Below are 10,158 nucleotides of genomic sequence, written 5' to 3'. Positions count from 1 at the left end.
CATTCTATAAATCCACAATCACCCTGATACAATAACCAGGCAAAGACACTACCAAAAAGAGGATTATAGGCCAATATCACTGTGAACCCAGACGCCAAAATCCTCACCAAAATAGTACCAAATAGAGTCCAACAACACAGAAAAAGGATTATAGAACATGACCAAGTGGGGATCATGCCAGTGACACAGGGGTGTTTCAACATATGCAAATAAATCAATGTAATACAGCACATCAACAAGAGAAAGAACCAAAACCGCATGATCTTCTCAATAGGTACAGGAAAAGCATTTGTTAAAATTCAACACCCACGTATGATAAAAACTCTCACAAAGTGGCCATAGAGGGAATAAACCTCAACATCATGAAAGTAATAGATAAAAAACCTACAGCAAGGATAGTACTCAACGGTGAGAAAGTCAAATTCTTCCCACTAAAATCTGGGACAAGACAAGGATTCACACAATCACCACTCCAGCTCAATATAATCTTGGAAGTCCTAGCCACGGCAATCAAACAAGAGAGAGAAGTAAAAGGGATGCAAATTGGAAAGGAAGAGGTAAAAGTCTCAGTATATGCAGAAAATATCTTACTATATATAGGAAACCCTACAAGATCCAGACAAAATTTACTACAGCTGATCAAATAATTCAGCAAGGAAGCTGGTTACAAATTAAGATCCAAATATTAGTGGCATTTCTTTACGCTTATGATTCAGATAATACTATAGAGCTATAGTCAACATGACAGCACTGTATTGGTAGAAAAACATACATATAGGTCAATGGAACACAATAGAGAGCCCAGCAATTAACCCACAAACGTTTGGTCAATTAATCTTAGACAAAGGAGAAAAGAAATTACAATGGTATCGAGATAGACACTTCAGCAACTGGTGTTGGGAAAACTGGAGAGCAGCATGTAATTCAATGAAGTTAGAACACTCCCAATGAAGCTAGAACAAGATACAATAAAAATAAACTAAAAGAGATAAAACACTTAAAAATAAGACAAGATACAATAAACCTACAAGAGGAAAACATAGGCAAAACTTTATCTGACATACGTCTGGAAAGTTTTCTCATAGAAGAAATAAAAGCAAGAATAAACAAATGAGACCTAATGAAACTTACAAGCTTCTGCATAATAAAGAAACCGGAAGTAAAACATAAAGAAAACCTACGGAATGGGAAAAAAATTTGCATATGAAACCGTCAAAGGCTTGATCTCCAGACTATATAAGCAGCTTATCTAACTGAATAAGAAAAAATAAACAGCCTAATCCAAAATCGGTCAGAATACCTAAACAAACAATTCTCTAAGGAAGACATACAAATGATAAAAAGGCACATCAGAAAAGGCTCAATCACTGATTATCAGAGAAATGCAAATCAAAACTGCAATGAGGTTTCACCTCACAACAGTCAGAATGGCCATCATTCAAAAATCCACAAAGGACAAATGCTGGAGGGGCTGTGGAATAAAGGGAACGGTCCCTCACTGCTGGTGGCAATGAAGATTGGTGCAGCCAGAGTGGAAAACAGGATGGAGATTCCTCAAAAGCCTAGGAATAGACTTACCATGTAACCCAAGAATCCCACTCCTGGGCATTAATCCAGAAGGAACCCTACTTCAGGAAGACACCTGCACCTCAATATTCATAGCCAGCAATATTTACAATAGCCAAGACATGGAAACAGCCTAAATGCCCATCAAAAGTTGACTGGATAAAGAAGTGGTGTTATATTTATATAATGGAACAGGAGTCATTCTTATAAACTGACAACATAATGCCATTTTCAGCAACATGGATGATCCATGAGGAAATCAGTCTAAGTGAAGTAAGCCAGAAAGAGAAGGAAAAATACCATATGAGATGGCTCATGAGTGGAATCTAAAAACAAAACTAAACCAAACAAGAAATGCATAAATAAAAAACAGAAATATACTCGCAGGCAGAGACTACAAAGTTTTGGTTGCCAAGTGTGGGGTTGGGTAGAGACAGACTTGGAGGTCAAAATTGTAGAATAGATAAACAGGATTGTACCGTATAGCACAGGGAAATATACGGCAGACCACAATGGAAAAAATGGGACAACAAATGTACAAATGTTCTTTGTAACTAAAAAATTGTGCTCTACAATGGAATTTGAGACAACTATGTAAAATGATTAAAAATCAATTAAAAAAAGGTAATAAAAAATACATGATCCTAAATATTACAGGTGTAAATATAAATTAGAGAGTAAAAACAACCATGCAAAAGAGTAGTAAAACCAAAGATTTTGTTTTTTGTTTTCTTTTTTAGAAAAGCAAAATCCAAAAACCTCTATCCAGGTGCATCATGAAGAAAAGAGAGGTGCTCCAAAGAAATAAATTCAGAAATAAAATTGTAGAAATAACAATTGTTCCCTCAGATATACAAAAAAGGAAACATTTTGTCAACTCTTACATGCAAACAAACTGGACAACTTAGAAGAAGTAGACAAATGTCTAGAAATAGACAGTTATAAGGAGAAACAAATAATTTGAACAAACTGATTACTAGAAGATAGAATCAGCATTTAAAAAATCGTGAAATATTAGGGCAGATTTAAACAGCTCCCATGGAGAAATGTACAAAAATATTAAGCAGAACTTATACTCTTCAAACTATTCAAAAATAGTGAACACATGAGAAACTCCCAAAATAATTCTATGAAGCTATCATTACCCTGATAGCAAAGCCAACAAACAAAGTACAATCAAAGAGAATTTCAAGCCAATAACTTTGATTGATATAGATGAAAAATTCAAAAAAAATTATTAGCAAGCTAAATCCAGCAATACATAAAGTGAATGAAACAACATGATCAACTTTAATTCATTTCACGGTCATAAGAGAGGTTGAAATTACATGAAATCAATCAGTTTGATACACCACATAAACAAAAGAAAAAGGGAAAATGACGTGGTCATCCCAATAAATTGATAAAAAGCATTTCACAAACTTCAACTTTTATTCATTAAAACAGCAGCAACAACAACAACAAGAAAAACAGAATCAACAAAAACAGAAAACTCTTTCCAAGTTAGGATTAAGGAAATATATCTCAACCTCACTAAATTCATTAATTACAGACCCACAGACAGCATAATATGCAAAAGTAAATAATTGAAAGCCAAATTAAGGAATAAAACAAGGATGCCCACTCTCGTCATTTCTCTTAAACACAGTATGGGAAGATCTAGCAACAGCAATTGGACAAGAAAAAAAGTTATTCAAGTTAGATTGAATGAAGTAAAACTGTCATTATTTTATATGACATGATAAACTATAGAGAGAACCATAAATATTCTCCACACCAAAACAACAAAAACTAATAAAGACATTTAGCAAAGTAGGATGATTCATGATTAATATAAAAAACTGTCACATTTCTTTACACTAACAATGAAATATTACATAATTTTAAAAAATCCATATGAAATCACATCAAAAATGAAGAATCTATGAAAAATCAAAGATAATAAAATCAATAGAACACTGATAAATAAATTTGATGATTATGCAAAGAAATGGAAAGAAATCTCAAGGTCTTAGTTTAGAGGAATTAATATTACAAAAATATACATACTACAAAATATGTCTACACATATAAAGTGATTCAGATCGAACTACATGATATTTTCCACAGAACTTAAAACAGTCCTAAGATTTGTAATGAAGAGCAAAAGAACCAGAACTGCATAAGAAACAATGAGGAAAAAGAACAAAGTTGGAGGCATAAGCCATATCCCTCTCAGATCTCAGACTATATTGCAAAACAGTAATCGAAACAGCACGATGCTGGAAAATGAACAAACATCTATATCACTGGAACAGAACACAGAGGTAGAAATAAAACATTACACCTATGGTCAACTGAACTACTACAAAGGAAACAAAAATATACAATGCCTAAAGACAGTCTTCAGCAAGTGATGTTGAGAAAGCTAGACAGCTACATGTAACTCAATGAAATTAGAACACTCCCTCACACTGTACAAATATAAATTCAAAATGCTTTAAATATCTGAATCTATTATATGACACAATAAAATTCCTGGAATCTAACATAGGCAAAACAAGACAAATTTTAGCGAAATTTTCTTATGTCACACTCCCAAGCTGAAAACAACAAAAGCAAAATAATCAAATAGATCCAAATTAAACTTCAAACTTCTATACAGCAAAATAACCAGAATGAAAAGATGAACTTCCGAATCGGGGAAAACATTTGGAAACAATGCAATCAAAAAAGGGCTAATTTCTAAAATACACACATCGTTCATACAACTCCATTTCAAAAATCTACAACAACACAGACAGAAAATGAGCAGAAGAGAATTCTCTCAAGAAGACACACAGGTGACAAACAGGAACATAAAAACATGCTCACGTAACAAATCATTATACAAAGGCAAGACAAAAATATAATGTTTTACCTCACACTACTGAGAAGGGCTGTCATCCAAATATCTACAAATAATAAATACTCGGGAGGTTGTGGAGAAAAAGGGACTCTCCAACGCTGTTGGTGGCAATGAAAATTGGTGCAACCACTTTGGAAATAGTATGGAAGTTCCTTTAATTACTAAAAATAGACCTATCAAATGACACAGCAATCCCACTCCTGGGCATAGAAAACATAAAACCTGAAAACAAAGAATCCTAGGGTAAAATATAAGAAGCATACTCTGACATTGGACTTAATTTGATTATACATATGTCTCCTCTGGCAAGGGAAGCAGAAGCAAAACTAACAAAATATGATTGTATCACTCTAAACAGATTTACGCTGCAGAGGAAATGATCAATAAAATGAAAAGTCAACCAACACAATGGGAGAATATATTTGCAAGTGATATTTTCCAATCAAGTGTTAACATGCAACTATATGGCAAACTCATACACCAGCACCACAACAAAAATGACCAAACAATCCAATTAAAAAAAGTCCATAGGACCTGAATATATATATCTGAATCAATTTTTTGTAGCAAACATACAGTTGAATAAATGACACATGAAAATATGTTCAGAGTTATAATTTATTAGGAAACTCATAAACCAAAAATGAGACAAGACCTCACAGTTGTCAGAAGGCTCTCATCAAAAAGAAAAGAAATAGATGTTGGTGAGTTTGTGGAGAAAAAGGATCACCTTGGACACTGTTGATAGGAAAGCAAAGTATTGATTACATTGCATATATACATCAAATTTTCTTCATCCATTTTTCTGTTAAGGGATGTTGGGTTTGTTGGCCCCTGTCTGAAGGCTCTAGAGAATAAGCCCATGGACTGAACTGATAAACAAGCTGTGAGGAATGTCACATATAAAGGCTGGATAACAAATTGTCTACTCAATATATCCAGTATGGATGGCTGGATATCATATGCTGGGTAAGATCCTCAGAGGAGGGCAAACTAAGACAGGCACAGCCTGCTGGATAAGAGATGGGCTACTTAATGAAGTTCCGTGATGAACTTTAAAACAATCCTTGATCATTTAACATCCTGTGCTTACTGTAGGAGCATGGGGACATAAATAGTTTAAGATTATTAACATTGTTATAACTTAGATGATATGTGAGGTATTGAGAATATCATATATATATCTTTTTTGTAAGAATCAAGAAACTGTGAACTGCTTCGCTTCTCTCCACACAGTGTTTGTGTGTTTATGATATCGTGCCACTGACAGGGTTAATTTAATTTGTTGGGAGTACCTTAAAAAGATGTTGCATTATATATAATGTTCTTTCTGTACCTATTGAAATGATTATGTGAGTTTTGTTTCTCATTCTATTAGTGTGGGATGTCACCTTATTGATTTAAATATTTTGACGTATCCTTATACCCAGGGATAAATCCCTTTACACATGTATGTTTATGATACATTAAATGTGTTGTTGAATTCATTTTGCTTGTGTTTTGTTGAGAATTTTGGCACATATGTTCATCAGGGATAATGTTCTATATTTTTCATTTCATGTCGTTTTTAGCTTTGTTATGCAAATAAAGCTGGCATCATAAAACAACTTTGGAATCTTTCACCCCCTTCAAATTCTTGAAAGTTTTGGGGAAGAATTGAGGAAAAATTTACTTCAAATGTATGACAGGATTCACCATTAAAGTCATCTTGTAAATTTTTTCTGGTTTGGGAGCTTTGGATTACTGATTTACTCATACACACTTTTGCAGAATTTAACTTTCTAATTCCTTTTTGATTCAGTGTTGGAAGACATATGTTTCTGGAAATCTATCTTTTGTTCTAGGTCATTCAAATCGTTGGCTAGTGGTAATTTCTTATGATGGTATGCATCTCTGCAACTTTAGTGGTAATATCTGCTCTTTTATTTCAAATTTTATTTGAGTCTTTATTTTCTTATCCAACCTAAACTTTTGTCCACTTTATGTTGAAAAGAAACAGACTTAGGTATAATTTTTCTTATCTTTTCAATTGTTTGTCTTGTTATTTGCCTTGCTCTAATTTATTCAATTTTCTTCTTTATTCTTTCTGTTTTTTCCTAGATTTTTGATGTGTAAATTTAAGTAGTGTGAATCTTTGTATTTCCTTTATTATTAAATATATTTATTTACATTATTTATTTATTTATTTACTTATTTGAATATTTATTCATTTATTTATCATTGAAGTATGCCATTTACAATGTGTCAATCTGAGGTGTTTAGCACAGTGTCCCCGTACATGCATATATTTCTGTGCCTTTTTAACGTTACTTCATGGTATTTGACTTACTGCCCTGTGTTATACAAAAGAAAATTTGAAAACATTTATTTTTATATATAGTGGATGACATTTATAAATCTACAGCTCCCAAATATATCCTCTACCAGTCAATTTCTGCAGTAATCATAAGATTATTAAGTAGTTCTGCAAGTTTGTTTCAGTTTTGTAGATGAAATCATAGTGTTCACATCCAAATTATTTTTTAAGTTTCTACATATCTCATGTCATGTATTATTTTTCCTTCTCTTTCTGGCTATCTTCAATAAGAATGACACTTTTTGGGGACATACATTTTGCTGCAAATGTCATTGTTTTATCATTTTTTATTGCAGAATATTATTCCATTGTGTAAATACAGCATAACTTCTGTATACTCTCATCTGTTGTTTGACAGTTAATTTGCTTCCATGTCATGGCTGTTGTATATAGCACTGCTAAGAACATTGGGGTGAAGGTGTCTTTTTGAAATATGGTTCCCTTTGGTATATACCCAGAAATGGGATTGCTGGATCATTTGTTAAGTTTATTTTTATACTTTAGAGGAATCCCCATCCTGTTTTCCAAAGTGACTGCTCGAATCTACATTCCTAACAACAGTGTAGGAGGGCTCACTTTCTCCGCAGCTTCCCCAGCATTTTTTGTTTGTGAACTTTTGAATGATGGCCATTGTGAATATTGGGATTTGATACTTCATTATAGTTTTGAATTGCACTTCTCTGATAATGATAGTGAGCAATTTTTTTTTCATATATCTGTGTGACATTTGTACGTCTCTATTGGAGAAATGCTTTTTTAGGGCTTCTGCACATTTTCAGATTGGTTTTCTTTTTTATTATTATTATTACTACGTTGTATGAAATCTTTATATTTTGGAAATTTAGTCTTTGTCAGCTGCATCACTTCTAAATATTTTCTTTAATACTGTAGGTTGTCATTTTCTTTTGTTTATGGTTCCATTTGCTGTGCAAAAGCTTATAAGTTTAATTAGGTCCCATTTATAAATTTTGCCCTTACATCCCTTACCTGGGTAGTCTATTCTAAGAAATCATTGCTGAGATTTATCTCAGAGTGTTTTTCCTATATTTTCTTCTAGGAGATTTACTGTGTATTGCCTTACATTTAAGTCTTCAAGACATTTTGAGTTTTTTCTTGTGTATGGAATGAAGGATTGTACTAACTCCATTGCTCTGATGTTGCTATCCAGTTTTCCCAAAAGCAGTTGGTGAAGAGAAGTTCTTTTCTCTGTCATATTCTTGGCTACTCTGTCAAAGATTAATTCAACATAGGACTTTAGTATTATTCCTAGGCTCTCTATTCTGTTCCATTGGCCCATGTGCCTGTTTCTGTACCAATATCATGTCATTTTGATTTTTGTAGCTCTGCAATACTTTATGGAGACCAGGCGGGTTATTACTCCAGCCTCTTTCTTTGTCTTAAATATTGTTTTGGAAATTATGAATCATTTTTGATTCTATATAAATCTTATGATAATTTCTTTCAGTCCTAAAAAGAAATGTTTTGCATAATTTGATAGGAACTCAGATAAAGTCTGTGGATTGCCTTGGGCAGTATGGCCATTTTAACAATATTATTTCTTCCATTACGAGACCATTGGGTATCTTTTCAATTCTTCAAATCTTTCTTGATTTCCTCAATGAATTTTTTCTTGTTCTCCATGTATAATCTTTCACAAACTTGGTCACAGTATTCTTAAGCATTTTAAAGTTTTGGGTGCAGTTATAAAAGGGGTTGTTTCTATAATTTGTTATCCTGTTGATTCAATGGTAGAGTAAAGAAATGTAATTGGTTTTTGTAGATTATTCTGAATACCTTGCCCAGTTCCTTTTTTAGCCTAAGTATTTTTTGTGAAGCTTTTACACTTTTCTGTATATAGTGTCATCTCTGCATATTGTGACAATTTTACTTCTTCTTTTCCAGTCTGAATAGTTTTATTTCTTTTCCTAGCCTGATCGTTGTGGCTAGGAATTCCAAGACTATATTGAATTGAAATTGTGAGAATGGGCATCTTTGTCTTGTCTCAGGTTTTTGTGGGAAGGGTTTCAGTTTTTCAACATTGAGTATTTTGCTGGTTATAAATTTGTCATAAATAGCTTTCATTATGTTGAGATATGGTCTGTGTATGCCCACTGTGATAAGAACTTTTATTGCAAATAGGTGTTAATTTTTATCAAATGCTTTCTCTGCATCTACTGAGATGATCATATCGTTTTTGTCTTCTCTTTTGTTGATATGATGTATCACAATTGATTGATTGATTTGCATATGTTAAACCATCCTAGTGTTCCTGGGATGAACCTAAAATGACAGTGGTGCATGATCTTTTTTTTACATGATGTTGGATTCTGTTTGTTAATAATATCTTAAGGACTTTTACATCTATGTTTATGAATTATATTGGCCTATAGATTTCTTTTTGGGGTAGTGTCTTTGTCTGGTTTTGGTATCAGGTTGATTTTGGCCTTATGGTGTGAGATTGGGAGCTCTCTCCCCATATCAATCTTTTGGAAGAGTTTGAGGAGGTCTGGTATGGATTTTTCTTTGTGTGTTTGGTCAAATTCCCCAGTGAAGCTATTAGGGTCTGAATTTTGTTTGCAGAGATTTTTTTATTTTATTGTTAATTCTATTCCATTTCTTGTGATATGATTGTTCAAATCATTAATTTCCTCTTGATGCAACATTGGTGGACTGAATGTTTCCAAAAACTTCTTCCATTTCTTCCTGGTTATCCAGAATGTTTCCAAACTGTTGCTCATGGTATTCCCTAATGATATTTTGAAAATTTGTTGTACTCTTTGTAGTTTCTCCATTTTCATTTCCTATATTATTTGTGCTCTCTCTTTTTTCTTGTTGGTGAGCCTGTCTGGAGATTTGTCAATTTTGTTTAAAATTTCAAAAAAGTGTTTGATTGATTTTTTCTATTTCTTAATCTTTATTTCAATTATTTCCTCCTTGATCTTTATTTTTTCCCGCTTTCTGCTGGCTTTTGGTTTTGTTTGCTCTTCTTTTCATGATTAGTTTACATAGAACGTTAGATTATAATTTTGAAATAGTTCTTCTACTTTGAGGAGGGCTTTGTCAGTATGAACTTCCCTTTTTAGACTGCTTTAACTGTATTCCATAGACTTTGTGTAGTGTTTTGTCATATATCTCAAGATACTTTTTAATTTTTTCTTTTAATTCAAGTCCCCCCTTTGTTTTAGTACCATGTTTTTTAATCTGGATTCTGTCATTTTTTCTCCCTGTTTTTCTGTGTTTGATTTTTAGTTTCATGGTATTCTACTCAGAAATGATGCTTGAAATAATTTTTATTTTCTTAAATTTGTTGAGGCTTCTTCTGTGCCTGAGTTTATAATCTTTCCTTGAA

The sequence above is a fragment of the Vicugna pacos genome, unplaced genomic scaffold (assembly GCF_048564905.1).
Source record: "Vicugna pacos unplaced genomic scaffold, VicPac4 scaffold_20, whole genome shotgun sequence".
NCBI classification, from domain to species: Eukaryota; Metazoa; Chordata; class Mammalia; order Artiodactyla; family Camelidae; genus Vicugna; species Vicugna pacos.
This window is presented reverse-complemented; position numbering follows the sequence as displayed.